Source organism: Cavia porcellus, unplaced genomic scaffold, assembly GCF_034190915.1.
Source record: "Cavia porcellus strain 051 isolate PalLab524CR breed Dunkin Hartley unplaced genomic scaffold, mCavPor4.1 scaffold_19, whole genome shotgun sequence".
Classification (NCBI taxonomy): Eukaryota; Metazoa; Chordata; class Mammalia; order Rodentia; family Caviidae; genus Cavia; species Cavia porcellus.
Window position 1 is genome coordinate 9,621,387 of NW_026947502.1, and position 16,220 is coordinate 9,637,606.

Below are 16,220 nucleotides of genomic sequence, written 5' to 3' on the forward strand. Positions count from 1 at the left end.
TTCCCACTGACCACAGCTGGAGAGGTGGGGGAAGTCTAGGACGGGCAGTCAGGTGGGTACAGCTCTAGCTCTGCCCTGGGAGGCGCTGCATGACTCCTGGCAAACTGCTTCACCTATCTAAGCCTCAATTTCTCCATCCATAAAATCGGACCGGGAGGACCCAAGGACTGTTGGCCTGTAACTGGGATATTTTACAGGAATACAAAGCCAGCACATACAGAGCATTATTTTCGCACTCTCCATCTTTCACTATCATAGTTGACAGTTTGGGACAGAATAAAAGAGGCACTGAATGCCATAGTGAAGGTGTAAATGTACACAGAACATCACATACACATGTTCATTCATTAATACAACTAATGTTTCCCGGGCACTAGGAAGACAGACACTGCCCTGACCAGCACAGTCTCCTTCCCAGGCCAGCGGCCACAGTGCTCAGAGTGCCTGGGCCGCTCACCCCTGTGGCCCATGATCGAGAGGTTGGAGTCCTCATCTGCCAAGACAGCCACCCTTTGGTCCTACGGGGCGAAAGGCCAAGGAGGCTCAAAAATTAAGTGCAGAGGGGCTTGAACTTAGCCCAGCGGCATAGGCGCTGCCTTGCAAGTGTGTGGTCATGAGTTCACTCCCCCGTACTGATAAAAATTAAAAAAAAAAAAAAAATTAAGTGCAGAACAGAAGGACTGGATGGGGGTCCCGGAGGGCTCCACATCAGGTATAATTACACAGGCCCTAAGATGGTAGAAGCCCACCAGCTGGGGTAGGGTGGGGCGTGGCCCGGCCACCAGGTACCTTCCCCCACAACACGCACACACATCCACGCGCGCACAGGCACACACGTTGTTCCCCGGAACAAGGAGCCAGGCGAAGCCAACTCTGCCCACTAACCAGGAAGAACACTGAGTCCCAGGAGGGACTGCAGTCGTAGGTGACTTGGCAGTGTAAGAGCAGGAGGAGGAGGAGAGGGGGAAGAGAGGGGGAGGAGGAGGAGGGGGAGAGGGCACTGGAGAGGAGGGGAGGGTGAGAAACGGGAGGGGGAGGGGAGGGGGGAGCGGGAGGGGGACGAGGAGCAGACAGAGGTGCAGAGAGGCAGGTCCAGAGCAGGGTTACTCGGCAAGACAGGGATCCCAGCCCCGAAGCCACGCTCAGCGACTCCTCCACTCTCCCAGGAAACGTCTCGCCTTTGATTTGGGGGCGCTCCCTGCCCACATCCGGAGCACGAGATGAGCTGGCTACCTTTCGGGTTCTGGACGGGTCGGGGTAGCGCTCAGCATAATGTAAAAAAGCTCTTGCGAGCCTGGCATGGTGGTGCACACGTATATAATCCCAGTACTCAGAAGGCTGAGGCAGGAGCATTGCCGCGAGTTCGAGCCCATCTTGCGCTACATACATAGCAAGACTGACTCAAAAAACAGAAAAGCTATTACGTCCCACGGGGAGTCTGATCTAATTTTGCATCCCTCTGTCCGTGATAGACGGAGCTCGCCGGAGCAGGGCATAAAGGAACATGGAAGTCAGACGCTAGTGGACAAGCCGGCTCTGACCGGGAGGGGGGGTCCCGGCCTCTCTGGGGGGCCCAGCAGCAGGAGCTCGCAGCAGGAGCTCGGGGTCTCCCCGTCCTGCCCACCCATCAGGGCGCCCGGGAAAGTGGGGGGACTCCTCCGAGCCCCCGCGTGAGCGCAAGGTCACTGTGACCCCGCGGGTTCTGCGAGACCTCGCACTAACAAACCCTGCCCGCCGGGGGGCGACACGCGCCGGGTCCAAGCAAGGCACGGAGGTTAGGAGGCTGCAGCCCCGGCTCGGCCCAGCTCCCCGACTTCGCGTCCGCGAGCCCCAGCCAGAGCCGGAACCGAACCGGAGCAGCCGAACTGGGGACTCGGCTAGGGAGAGGAGGGGAGGGGCTGGGGAGGAGCTAGGGAGGGGAGGGGCCGGAGAGGGGCGGGGCAACGGGTCACCGTCCAATCAGTGAGCTCCGAGCCGGCCACAATTTGCATGGACCAGCTCTTCCGAGTTTCTTTGTCTCTCCTCAACGCACATCGAGGGAGCTTTAAATTCATGTATCTTGCTTTTCTCGCCTTCCTCCCCTGTCTTCCCTACTACGTTGCTTATCTTTGTTGGCTTTGGTTTCCTTTTTTCTTTTAGATTTCTCTCGTATTTTACCGTTAGATAACTATCAATCAGAAAGTGGAATAATTGTATATCTATAGATAGGTGATAAGATGGATAATTGACCCATGATAGAGAGGTGATAAAATGATAGATGGTTGATAGATGATAGATAGATAGATAGATAGATAGACAGATGTGTGGCAGGGTTCCAAATCATTGGTGAGACCCTGACTCAAAATTTAAAAATAAAAGAAGATCTAAGGATATATACTAGTGCTAAGGCCAAAAGAAAGGATATACATCTTTTTTACACATCATTTTAATATCTTGCGATACTCCAGCTGTAGACAAACCATCATGTATTTAACCTGTCTCATTCTGAGTCTTCTAAGCACCTCTCAGTGTTTCCCAACTTTCCAGTACAAAATTACTCTCCTACAAACTGTGCTGTGATAAACATCTCATGTCAAATGAGACTGGGTGCTGGGGAGACACCTCACACACACAGTGCGGCAGGGCTCGGAACACTTGATGCGTACAAAGGGTGTCCAGGACACACACACAGGACATGCTGTCTCTGTTCTGTCCTGTGAGGCAGCCAAGGTTAAGAAGCCCATTCAAGGTCACCGGGTTCTCTCACCACTCCAAGTTCTAGAATGCTGTGTCCAAGGGAAACAAAGTAAGCCAAGGATGGAATTTCAAATATTCGAAAAGCTTCATTCAGGCAAGCTGAACTCAAAGTGCTCCGTAGGCTATGGGAATAATTAACAGAAACAATACATATTTTTGATGCCTGCTACAAACAGGCTCAGTACTAAGTATGTGCGTGCAGCGTCTGAGGGCAGTTCCAATGCTGGTCCCACGGACAGGCAAACAAATCGAGCTTGAAAGAAGCTGTGGGTCTCACCCAGTGCCTCAGAGCTGGGATGTGGCACTATCAGGACCCCAAACCAGGCCACTGTCCACATTATAACCCAAAGGGAAGAAGAACGGCCAACCACCCACTGGAAGTCAAAAAGCAAAACTCTTGACTCCCAGCAGGCTCAGGAACTGTGTGTCTGTATCCACAGGGCAGCGGGCGTGGTAGGAAGGCCGTTGAATGCCATTCGCTCTCGGATCTCATAGGCTTGGACACTGAGCTTTCCCACCCCAGAGGGTACATTGGAGTTAACATCAGCCACCATATGCTGGTGCAGAAGTAAAATAACGCCTTGCTTGCCCTGCATGCAAGCAAGATGGTGAAGGATTTTTAAATGTGCCCTTTGGCCTCCAGGGGTGGCAAAGAATACCAGCTGTGTGATCTGAACTCAGAGTTCGACCTTTAGCTTCCTGAGCTTTTTTCTTTGGAGGCAGAAATGAAGGTGCCTCTCTCTATGTAGGGATTTTGTAGGTCTGTTGAGAGTGGATACCCCTGGGGAACAGTGGACATGGGACAAAGGTGTGGAGCAATGCACCAGCAGCCCCAGCTTCTCAGACATGGAGGTCACAGGGACACAAGGTACTTTAGAGTGGCAAGAGCACAGTGAGCAAGCTCATAGCTGGTATCTACTGGTTTAAATGCCCATTTCTTTATGAAGTAGTGGTAGCCAGGGTTTTGAGCTGGATTTCTAAATGTTCTTTGACAAAATCAAAGTGTTAACAGCTGGTAGCAGTATGCTCCTATAATCTTAGCTGCTTTCAGGGCTGAGGTAGGAGGATCGAAAATTCTAGGCCAGCCCAGGCAATTTACCAAGATGCTGGCTCAGAATAAAAACTAAAAGGGGCTAACACTGTAGCTCAGCAGTTCAGCATCCCTGGGTTTGATCCCCAGGAAAGTGGAGGGTTGGCAGGTGTGGCAAGAAAGTTCTAGAATGTTCTAGAAATGTTCTAGAAAGTTCTACAATGGCCTCCCTGGATCCCTGGTAATGTCCGAGGCCTTGTGTGAATCCCTACTCCACTCCACTGTGGTGGCCCGGGTGACTGAAGAGCTTCTAAGAAATGGAACATAGCAGTCATCTGTCACTTGAATGATTAGGTTATGATACCTTGTCAGCTAACTCTGCTCCTGCCCTCTTGGTTTTCACTCTTTTAAGGAAGCCAGCTGCCACAATGGAGAGGCTGCCTGAGGTCACCCAGAGCTGAGGGTAGCTTCTGACCCACAGCTGGGCACCGAGAGGGCGGAGGGCCAGCTCATCTCCCCAGGGACTCTCAGGATTACCACACCCCAGCTGGAGGACCTAAAGCCACAGTGTGGCAATCCAAGCACGGGGCACCGGGCATGAAAACCTAAACAGGTCCCATCAGCGTGCCCCACCCAGCTCACCCAGACGTAATTAAGGACCTGTGTGTGCCCCAAAAGAGAAGCCGAGCCTCCGGTGTCTTCTGATCTGTGACCACTAGGTGGCAGCAAAGACGGGCAGACCAATCCTCCTTTCGCTTTCTAGCCAAAAGATGAAATTTTATTCCTGAAAATAAATTTGTTTAGCTAAAAATGTATTTCTGCATTGTGGCTTTAAGTATTTCTAGACTGCATCTTTACATACCTAATGATTTAAAAGAGTTCTATCATCATCGCAACCCTCTGAGGTTTATTATTACCAATTTACCAAGCAGGAAACTGTGGGTAACTTGTCAATTCCCAGAGTCAGAATTAGTAAACTGCAAGGGTTAAGTTCATTCTTGGTGTAAACCTTTGTAGAGCTGTTCGGTACCAGTACACCTGAGCTGCTCTATGTGTGTGTGTGTATGTTCAGAATTGTGATCCTGTTCCTGCCTCACTCCTCACTTGTTTCTAATCCTGGAATCCCTCCCACGGGTCTGTGCCTTTTGACATCTCTAGCCTGTTGTGTAATCAATTCTTTGTAGCTAGTCCTTGGAATTAGTTCGTTTTATGCTGTTACCAGAAAACAAAACAAAATCCAAAAAAACACACCCCAAAACACTTCAGGAAACGTCCTCAAGTAGAGAGACCTGTGCCAGTGTCTCTGCCTGTGGCATCCCCAGATCACCAGAGCATGGTCCCGGCTGTGGGCTGGGTGTGGCTGTGTGATAAAGACACTTATCTGGGGTGGGGGCTCCCCTCACCGGCAGAGCCTGTTTCATGAGAGCAGTTGCTAGTCGATGCACTCAGAATAGCCCAGGCTTCCGTAAAATGACACGAGCTTCCCTCTTCCTCACAAGTGGGCAGTCCTGAGATTCCACGGCCAAGTGTCCCTGAGGGGACAGATCAGAGAAGCGGACGTCCAAGGTCCCTCACCAGACCCTGCTGAGGGTTTGCCCTGTGCCGCCCACATGCTCACCCTGAAAAGTGACTGGGGTAGGTTTCTGTAGGCAAATCCTGCCACCCCGCAGACCACAGGCCCCCAACTTACATTTGAGCTTTCACAGACAGAACCACGTGTGATTCATGCAGCGTGGACAGGAAGAGCAGACCAGCAGTAGGGCCAGGAGGGAGATTCAAAAGGAGAAAGGTGGATGGGGGATGTGGCAGGGGACAGGGAAGGGGACAGAAGCTCCAGGTACTATCTCGCCCCTGGGGTGTCCCACAGGTGATCCTCAAGCTTCCTGGCTTGGGGGATGGGCGCTTCTAGAACTCATAGCTGCCTCTGAAATACAGAGCCCCGTGTGGGGTCCCTTCCACCCATCTGCCCCAGGGCCACTCCTGTGCTCACTCAGGCCCTGCCAAGACGCATCAGGGGGAGCTGACTTGGCCGAGTTACCGATAAGGAAACTGAGGCTTGGGGAGGTAGCGCAGAGCCGAGAGGGTCAGGCCAAGCTAACTGGGGTGCTCTTAGGCCCTCAGGGGAGACAGAAACCCTGGCGGGGCCCCAGCAGTGCAGCTGGCAGGAGGTGTCCTGGGGAAGGCATTCCCATCCAGCCTGGCCTCTGTCCCTCCCTGGGGTGCACATTATCTGCATTCTGAGGACACAGCTGCAGACTCCCCAGCTCTGCCCCCTCCCGGGTAGGCAGGCCAGGCGGCCTCCAACCTTTGGCTGTGTAAACATGCTTTGGCCTGGTCTGGCCCTGCCTGTCCTTGAGCCTGCAGAGCCTATGCACCCTCAGGGTTGTGAGTGCCCAGGCTGCACAGTGAAGCTCTGTGAAGTCTGTGAGTGGAGCTACTGGGTCACACCCCTCGGGTGGCTCAGTGGCCTCCGTGTGCGGTGCAGGCTCGCTCGTGGCCCTCCGCTTCCCTTATCTATGGGGCCCTGGAGCCCGGGGACTCCTGGGACAGGGCCCACCCTGGCTGGGGGACCAGATGGATGAACCATGGGGGGCTGCTTTGCCCTGATAGGGGCAGCTGGTGAGTGGCCCTTTATCAGCTGGGCTCTGGGCCCCAGGCAGCCATGCGGTCCTTTGGCGAGAGGCTGCGGGGTGACAGGGCTCCCGGGCCTGGGCAGGAGAGATACAAGGAAAGGGCATTTTTTCAAAAGCACAGGGATCGGTGCTGCTGTCTCCGATTAGGAAGGTAAGTCAGGTCTGGGGCAATAAAGTGGAGCAGAGCAGACGGAAAGAAAGTGAAAGTGTAGCTATCATCCTGGGGCCCGGCTGGGGTCATTGCCCCAGATTTTTTCTACCTAGACTGGCAGTCAAAGATGGAATGAATTGGACTCACATAAAGAGCATCAAGTAAAGGCTTAGAGCACTCCGGGTCCAGGTGCCCTGGCTTTCCAGCTGCAGATGGGCGCGCGGCTTCACTCCCGGGCCTTGGCACGCTCCTCGGCCCACCTCACATGGGCCGAGTGAGGATCCAACAGAATAACAACTGCAGGCCAGGACCCAGCCCTCAGCCAGCCCTGGCCCACGGTCAGCATCGCCCACGTCCTCCTGCAGCTCACCTTGGCTTTCCATTCAATGACCTACTGTGCAAAACAGGGGCAGGGCCAAACACAAATAAAAAGAAAAACTCAGCGGTGTCACACTGGTTCTTTTTGTTTGTTTGTTTGTTTGTCTTTTTGAGACAGGGTCTCGCTATGCAGTTCAGGCAGGGCTTGAGCTCAGTTTGCAGCCCAGGCTGGTCTCAAAGTTGCAAGGATCCTCCTGCCTCAGCCTCCCGAGTGCTGGGATTGCAGGAGTGTGCCACCACGCCCGGCTGTAACACTGGTTCTTTTCCATGCAGGTGCTAGAGTTGTACCCTGGCAGGGGTAAATCATCACTTATTTTTCTAATTAGCTCTATTGCTGTACAATTTGAAGATGATTATATACACCTATTTTCAGAGTTCAGTTCAATGACTTGCAAAAAAAAAAAAATCACTACAACATGGCTATAATCAAGATCTGTAACTTTTCATAGCGTGCCCCAAGCTTCTTTGCAATGGATCCTCTGCCCCCCACCCCCGGGGAACCTCTGCACTATTTCCTGTTGCTGTGGTGTAGATTCCCCGTGTCTAGAATATCACAAGTGGAATTAGGGAAGAGACGTGCTTTGGGGTGAAGCTGTTTCTATGCAGCACAGTGTATTTGAGATTCATGCACGGGGAAGGCTGGCTGGTGGGATTTAGGAAAGTGATCAGACGGAGAACGGAATAAACCCGTCAGTGAATTCGTCCCTGGATGGATCCATAGCAGAGCACGCTGTTAGCACAGAGGGCCTGGGTGAAGGGCATAGGCGGTGGCAGCAAACCCTTGGGGACAACATCTTATTGCTGATCCCTTCCTCTCTGGGTCTCTTCCTCTCTTTGCATCCTGGCTGGCATGAGGTAAGCAGCTCACCTGAACGCACCCTCCCACCCTGAAGTCTCTGCTCTTCACAGCCCGAGAGCAATGGTTCCACTGACTGCGGCCTGAAATCTCTGGGTCAAAGCAACCCTCTCATCCTGTGGTTGATATCAATCTTGGGCACCTCGAGGTCAGAGCTGGAGAGCAGTGCAGCCATACAGCAATGTGCCCCCCATCTGGGAGTGGGATTTGCTCTGCGCTGCTCAAGAAATGGGCCAGATGTAGGAAAAGCTCTTCGACAAGGTGCCCACTCTGGGCAGGGAACCCCTGCAAACGCTCTACTGCAAGACCTGCAGCCTCTCCAGGTCTAGGTTACTGCATCTGTGAAAGGCCTGGGTTAACTCCCGTTTCTTTGAAGATGTTCCAGATGGTAACAGGGGCGCCTTTTCCCTCCGTCTTCTTTTTGGCCCGCGAGAGGGAACCCTGAGCAAGCTGGGGCCAGACTGGGAGTCGTACACTCTCCCCCAGCTCTGCTATCAGTCTGGGGAATTGGGACAAGTCCCTGTCCCTCCCTAGACCTCAGCTGCCCAGAAGTCAAACTGGGAATGGCCTGGCTGAGTGCAGGGCCAGGCTCTGCCAATCTGATGGCCCACTGGGGACTCGGGGAACTGGACTCGGGGTCTCATATTGGAGACAGCAGCCATTCCCAAAAGTCATGCCTTCTCAGAGGGACAGGGTAGCCCATTTCATTGCATCTAGCACCCGCTACCAGCAGGCCACAGACTGGACTGGAGCCCAGAAAAGAGACAATTTTAGTTATTTTCAGTTCTGTCTCCTGTCACACTGCGATTCTCAGGAGTCCACAGACATTCGCTGGGGACCCGGCTGGACTGGAGATAGGAGAGGAGGTGAGTGTGGTCTTTGTCCTGTAAGGGGCCTTGGACTTCACCGTGAGAGGAATCATTCATTCAACAAGTACTTACTGAGCACCTACTCCAGGCCAGGCCCTTCAGGCCCAGGCTGGCCTCCTGGAAATCGACTTCAGCAGAAGATCCACACAATCACAGACATTATTGTGCAATGCAATTACTTACCCAAAAAAAATCATATAAAAAGGAAAAACAGGAAAGAAATTTTATTTTCAGCAGACATTAGAGTTGGCTGTCACAGACCGGGAGGACAGCAGCACAGGCATGTGGGAATCCACCGTCCTCTCACAATGACAAACCTGGAGGTCACAGTGTTGGTTCAGCAGTTCAGCGATGCTAGGATGGAAGTCTCTGTTGTACCTCATACTCCCAAGGTGGCTGCTCAAGTGTCAGTCTTCACATTTATATCCCAGACAGAAAGCACAAAAGGACACAGTTTAGCTCCCCATCTCTGGTTTAAGTCCCCTCTCAGAAATCCATGTAAACTCTGCTTATCTCTTGCTGCGAAGAACTTTGTCATACTGCTACCCCTGGCTGGAAAAGAAACAGAGAAAGGAATAAATGAACTTTCTTTCTTTTTTTGTACCAGGGATTGAACTCATGACCTTGTGCTTTCCAGGCAGGCGCTTATGCCACTGAGCTAGCTCCCCAAACTGGGCACTTTCAATGAGACAAAACTCCTATAAAAAGAGAGAGGGAGAGGAGAGATCGGATAAGGGCTGGGTATATAATTTCCAATTGCTGCTATAACAGCCACATGCTGAATGGCTTAAAATAACAAATTTATCTGCTCACAGTTCTGGAGGACAAAGTCCCAAAGCAGAGTCACAGGGTTGGAGTTTTGGTGCTGGCAGGGGTTGGAAACTCCAGAAGACACCGTTCTGGCCTCTGCAGCTTCCGGTAGCTGCTGGTGTTGCACGATTTGTGGCCACACTGCCAGAGCCCCTGGGCCAGCATCTCCAAGCCCACCCGCTTCATCTTCACATTGCGTCTCCCATGTACACCGCATTACCCCTGCCACCCACTCAGCAGCCTAGGTCACATTGCATCTAGAGTCCAGCCTGAAGGTCTAGGACCGTTTCCCGTGGAAGGTGCATGACTTCACACCTGTTGTAGTCAGGCTTCAGCAGGGAAAGGATACAACACAGGACATATACTTTATAGGATTAGTGTATAATATTCAGAGTCAGATGCAGAGCAGCTCAGGAGATCTCTCCATATGCTGGAGACCCAGAGAAGCCACCCAAGGCCTGGATCCCACAGCAGTGCCCTGCGTAAGTTCAGCTGGAAGCCTTCAGCCTAATGCAGTCTGTATCAAGGATCTGCACTGGGAAGGCCCAAAGGTCAGTGGTTTGCTCCAGCAGGATGAAGCATCTGTGCCAGCAGCTGAGGGCTCTGCCCTGGAGCCAAGAAGTGACACTCAAGGTCAAGAGCGGAGCACCCCCAACGAGAACTGCAGCCTCCTCAGTGACAGCAAGGACCTGAGTTCCTCCACTGATAACAGCTGAATTTATATCAAGAAAACCAGCGTGACAAGCTTTTCTAGGAGACTCAGCAGCACATACCTCTTCCCCTCCAAATGCAGACACACTTTCTGCCCAGTTGTAACATGTGATTTTGCAAATAATGTAAAATTCCACACGCTGGGTAAACACTCATGTTGATGTTCTGTTCTCCGTTCTGTACTTATGGTTTTGCATTCTCTTCCCAATGAAGCCTCCTGAGATTGTGCAATCTTCCGATCCCCTGCGCCCCCACCTCCCACAGCTCCCCACCCCAGCACAGCTGGCACCGTAGCAAGCTTCACCTCAGCCTTCCCCCACGGTTCACAGCCTCTTGTTTCCATCTCAGCCTCCCCAGCTGAGCTCCCCAGGGTAGGGCAGGGCCTCCCCTCTGGCCCCCACCAGACCATGCTAGCACCAGGCACTGGTGAAGAAACCCACAATGAATTCACAGGGATGCTGCTGCCTGCTCTCTGGGAGGCAGCAGCTGGGTCCTGAGCTTTCCCAGGGTTCGTGGGTGGGGTTGGCCCTCTGCTAACCTCCCTGGGCTGATTCAGAAGGTGGGCAGGAGACAGCCCAGCCTCGGGCTGACCAGGCCAGCACGTTCTACCCCCAGCACCAAACCACAGAAGCACCTCTCAGAGACAGTTTTGGGAAGGGCAACCCCATCCTGATCACTTGCTATTGCTAGGCCCTCTGCCCCTGACCTTAACTGGACCCCTACTCTGGGAGTGCAGCTGTGTAGAAGACAGCAAACCACTCCGGCAATGGAAATGGAAGTGGCTCAGATGACTTAGGTGCTTTGAGCAACAGGTTCCAGGCAATGGGTGCTGTGCGGCAGGCATGATGGATCACCGTTCTGAACCTCACCGTGCACATCTGTTAAATGGGCCAATATCAGTTTCCACTTCACAAGGTAGTGATGAGGAGGAAGTGGACCAGGGCTGTGAAGCGTTAGCGGGGTGTAATAAGTGCTCTGTAAGGGTCGTGTGTCATTGTCCCTTCCTCCTGCTATTCCCAGATACCAGTCTGCGGAGACGTTCCATTAGATTCAGGGCTAGATGAGACATTTTTAAGTGTTAGGAAAAGGTCAATGTATTAATATCTTCATTTTCTTCTATTTGTTTATCTTTTGCTGAATTGCTTCCAATGTGCTGCTTTCAAACCAAGAAAAAGGAGCAAAGATCATATAGTCAGAAACGCAGGTATAAATATGTAGAATAAATACCGTAAAGAAATAGCTGAAGTGTCAATAGTAATTAATGACCTCTGGGTAGTGAGGATAGGGGTAGGCAGTTTGTTCTATTCGTTTTTCTTTATTTTTATTAGTATATATCTGCAATCGTAACGATTACATTCATCAAGGGAAGTTGGTCCATGTACATAAAACACTTTAATTCTTTTTATTTAGTCAGTTCTTATCAACTGCTTTGTAATACACGTGTGTGTTTTTTTTTACAAAATAAATTATTCAAAGATACAAATAACAGTTTAGAAGCCAAGCACAGTGCAGTACCAGCTACTAGGAAAGGTGAGGCAGGAGGATCTCTTAAGTCCAGGAGTTCGGGGCTGGGGATTTAGCTCAGCGGCATAAGCACCTGCCTTGCAAGCAGGCAGTCGTGAGTTCGATCCCTGGTACCGATAAAAAGGAAAAAGACAAAAAAAAAAAGTCCAGGAGTTCAAGGCCAGCATGGGCAACACAGGGAGACCCCGTCTCAAAAAAAGAAGGAAACGGGTATGGTGGCACACACCTGGAACCCCAGATCTCAGGAGGCTGAGCAGGAGGAACACCTCAAGTTTTAGGTCAGCCTGGGTTACACAGTGAGTTCAGGGGCAACTTGAACTGCATAGTGAGACCCTGTCTCAAAAAAAAAAACCGAACAAGCAAACAACAACAGCCAAAGGAGAAAAAAAGAATCAAATTTTATTTAACTCTGTTATGAGATTGTATTTTTCCCATTATTTTCTAATAGAAAAATGCTTTGTCTTTTTATGAAAATTTTTATGAAATTGGGATCAGAATAGATAACTCCAAGTCAAAACCACTCACATCCTTATGTCGGCTCCCAATTGTTTTCCTCTGCCATGTCACTGGTCTGTGAAGCCCTGTCATCTGACAATGACCTTCTGTTCCTGCCCAACTACCTTCCTTAAAGACAGGGAGACTGACACTCAGGGAAATTATGCAAGATTTTCTGCTTCTCCTTCCAAAATCATGAAGAAACACAAAGGATCAGACCCTAAATACCCAGGACCAGCTCCTCAGAAGGGACAGCTCTTCAAAGTTTGTCACACGCATTTGCCCGAACCACTGTTTTTATGTTTTTAAGCACAAATGAAGTAGAGGCCCCACTCGTAACCTGTTCCTGTCCTGCCTGTTCGCCTCGCCCTACCCCACCAGGTGACACCCATGACCATTTACACTGCATGCCAGAGATCCGAGCTGCGGTGCCGTGTAGGCCCTGTTCTCAGCACCCACCATGAGGGCTCCAACTGGCTTTCTTCCCTCTTGACATTGTGTTTTGGGGGGATCGCTGATGAACTCTGGATCACTTCTTTTTCAGTTAGTGTCTCACCTTGCATCTCCATTCCCGTTTGAGGTGTGTTTAGGATGCCCACAGGTGTCTCATCCAAGACCACATGGACTGCCCACAGGTGGACTCAAAGCACCAAACATGGTCCCCCAGCCAGGGTAGAATCTACCGATCTCCTCCAGCCCCACGCTCTGCTGAGGTCCACAGATCAGGCCAGCTGGGTGCCAGGGAGGGAGGCTTTAGAGCTGGTCTTTCCCCCAGGACAGAACGCTCACTTGCTTCTGGCCTGGATTTAAATGGGGTAAAGTGTCACACTCTAGTGGATAACCAAAGGACAGTGCTATTCATCAAACCCTCCACTTCTGCCCACTCTGGGTAGAGGGAGGGTGCCTTTCCCTCCCCCCTTTAGAATTAAGTATGGCTTTGTTCCTGCTTCCTTATAGGTTAAAAAAAAGTGACAGGAAGTAACACGTGACACTTTCAAGTGGAACCTGAAGAGCAGAGTGCATGTATTTCTTTTATATCCTCTCTGTTTCCTGAAATGGCAACCAGCTCAGGTTAGTAGCTGCTCTATTCACGTGGAAGAAGGACCACACTAACCATCCTGTAATGGATGCTTAAGCCACTCCATCGGGGCTATTTGTTACAACAGCCAAATCCAGCCTGTCCTGACTGATACAGACTTTCTCTGATAAACCCAGGTTGCTGTGAGTCTGGTGACAATCTCCTAAAGTCTGTGCTGTTCTTAAATCTGGGCTTCGAGACTCCAAATCCACTTTCCTGGTCTCTCAGGCAGAACCGTTGCAGAGGAAAGATAGGTACCTTCTGGGGGCCCTGGGGAATGAAGAATTGCTGCACTGAAAAAGCAGGAAATTGGCACTCTGGGTTAGTTAAGTCTGAGGTTGAATGAGTTATTTCCGAGCTGTGTGTCCTTGGGCTGGCAGAGAGGATCAAATGAAGGGCAGCAGTCAAGGACCTGGCATAGCCCTGGGCACACTGGAGGCTCTGGACAGGTCTCAAATTAGAGACTCAGAAGCCAACCGCAGGAGAAATAGTTAACCGATTATGATTGTCCAGGTACTGCTAGGCAACCAAAAGAGAGGGTGTGTGGGAGGGACATAGAACAATACAGTAGAACGCCAGGTTCATTACAGACTAGGTGAAAAAGCAAGTCACCCACTCCTCAGCGCCGGACACAGACAGACTGGCACTGAGGCTCTGCACTCTGGATCTTGGGCAAAGCTCTGCACTGCTCCATATCTGAGAGGCTGACGGTACTAGGAGCTCAAGCACGGGCGTGCTTTCTCGGCTTTAGCTTCTTGGTAACAAGATGCGGGTCGGCACTGGTAGAGCACCTGGCTCCTGAGCCCACCGCGCTGGCATCTGGCAGCCATCTCTCCCTCAATGCTGCAGACCTGATGCTAATCCACGTGAGGCTCGGAAGGGTTCAGCCAAGTACCCGCAGCTCTAGGGTATCATGGGGGAAGCAGGATTCTGTCACCAGTCTTCCGTGTCCCTGATTGTAGGACTTTATTTCTGGTACAGCCATCACAGGATGGCGGCCCTGCCTCTGAGGGAACACCCCAGATAAATCCAGCACAAATTAAGGTGTCTGAAGAGCAAACAGCTCTAACTTTGGGAGGGTGGGGCTTGAGCACTCTTTTGAATAATGATTTTCATCTGAAGTCCAGAACATTCCATGTTACAGCAAACAAGTCAGAGATAATGACCCCTCTGCGAGCTGGCCTAACAGGACAGTCTCAGGTCCATTGTGAAGCAGAGCATTAGACAGCGTAGTGTTAGACAGTGTGGCCTTCCTTGCTCTGAGAGAAGCCTGCATCCATGTTGGGAGGACACTCAGAAAGCCCTGAAGAGAGGTCCCCATGGCAAAAGCCAGGGCCTGCTGCCAACAGCCACAGAACAGAGTAAGCCACACTGGAAGCAGGTGCCCCTGTCCCCATCCACCTCCGGGGGACCGCACATCTGGTTTATAACTTTGTGAGCAGCTCCAGGCCAAGAGCATCCCACCTACATCATCCTTAAAGTTCCAATACCAGTAGATAGATACTGCATGAAGCCACGAAGCTTGGTGTAATTGGCGACCAACAACAGATAACTAATACACCTGCACTATCACAGCACCAGGAAAAACAATGCTTTGAATAATGTTTTAAAAAGTAATAACAGTTATCCCATGACTCCTTAGGTCCATCTGCATTGGAAACTAACTGGTCCCCTGGGTGTCCTAGCTCGGTCAAGTCCTCCCGGCTCTTTCTCTGCAGCAGCTTTTTTCTCTGACTTGGAGCAATGTGACGTCTTTTTGTACCTTTTTATGATCTAGTTCAAACAAAATGCACAGGTCCCATGTATCCTCTGGGTCACCAAACCAATATACTTTATGCATGGGTGGAACATCGGAGGTGCCCCTCGGAGGCCAAGGGACCACAGCCCCCCTGCTCAGTGGTTCCATCAAGAGCTGAAAGAGAGCCATTTCACCCTCTCTCCACACACACAGCACCCTCTTTTCTCCAGGCTTCATCCATAGTCCCAGTTTACCCAGGACAACCCAGTCGGACCCGGTTCCGGTTCCGGTTCCGTCTTTGTGAGAAATCTGCTCTCAGTTCAGGGAAGCAGGGGCAGGATCCCCAGGCTTCTGCATATCGGTTCAGCCGTGGAGCTGCGGCTGCGTCTCACCTGCCCTTGGCAGGATACAGGGCGCCTTTCATCCTGAGCTTCCTCTACCCAGCCAGGGGGCTTGGCACAGCCCCTTCCTCATAGAGCTCTGAGGGATCAGATAAGGAAAAGAACTGTGCAGAACTTCGCATGGTGCCTGGCGACTCAAGTGTTCATCTTCATTTTATTACTAAAATACTAGCAATGGTGGTGGCGATTTATCGTGGGATTACAGCATGCTTAGCACGCTTTAGTTATTTTCATTTAACCCTGGGCGGCAGGGCGTCTTGGTTGCTCTACACAGACATGAGGAGGGTAAGGCACAGAGAGGTAAAGTGCCCAGGATAACACAGCCTCAGGTAACCAGGTACAGGCACCCTACCCCTAACCCCCTCTACTCCCCCACAAGGCCTAGAATAAAGGACCTTGGAACACTTGGAAAACTGCAGGGACTAAGGAGAGTGAGATGGGCAGTGCAAAAGGAGCTTTTGCCAAGGTGCAGAGGCAGCAGGGCTCAGAAGTCCCCTGGAGTACTGTCCCCTGGGTCTTGTCTATGCTGAGGCTCAGGGGAAGCCACTACTTTGTCTCGCACCTGCTGTCCCAGCCCTGTCCTGCCCCACAACAGCAGTAGGACACCCACCTCAGGGTCCTTCCTGAGCACAGGACCTGCTCTGGCTTCTCAGCTCTTGCTCAATAAAATTCAGGTTCTGCCTGAGGGAAAGCCAGGCTGTTTTATTTGCAAAAATGAAGTAGCACAAGCTCTGATAGCACACAATGGAGCAGGCTGGGCCCCACACTGAGCAGTGTTCCCGCTGAGCCAGAAAAGCAAACACAGCAGCT

The 16,220-nt window shown here is 51.5% G+C and overlaps 1 long non-coding RNA gene across 1 annotated transcript; it reads left to right on the forward strand.

The window, feature by feature from the left end:
* Positions 1-6,310: 6,310 nt before the first annotated feature.
* Positions 6,311-6,992, forward strand: LOC134471700 (uncharacterized). Its single transcript, XR_010041286.1, has 2 exons — positions 6,311-6,550; positions 6,664-6,992. It is a non-coding gene; the product is annotated as an uncharacterized LOC134471700 (long non-coding RNA).
* Positions 6,993-16,220: the final 9,228 nt, after the last annotated feature.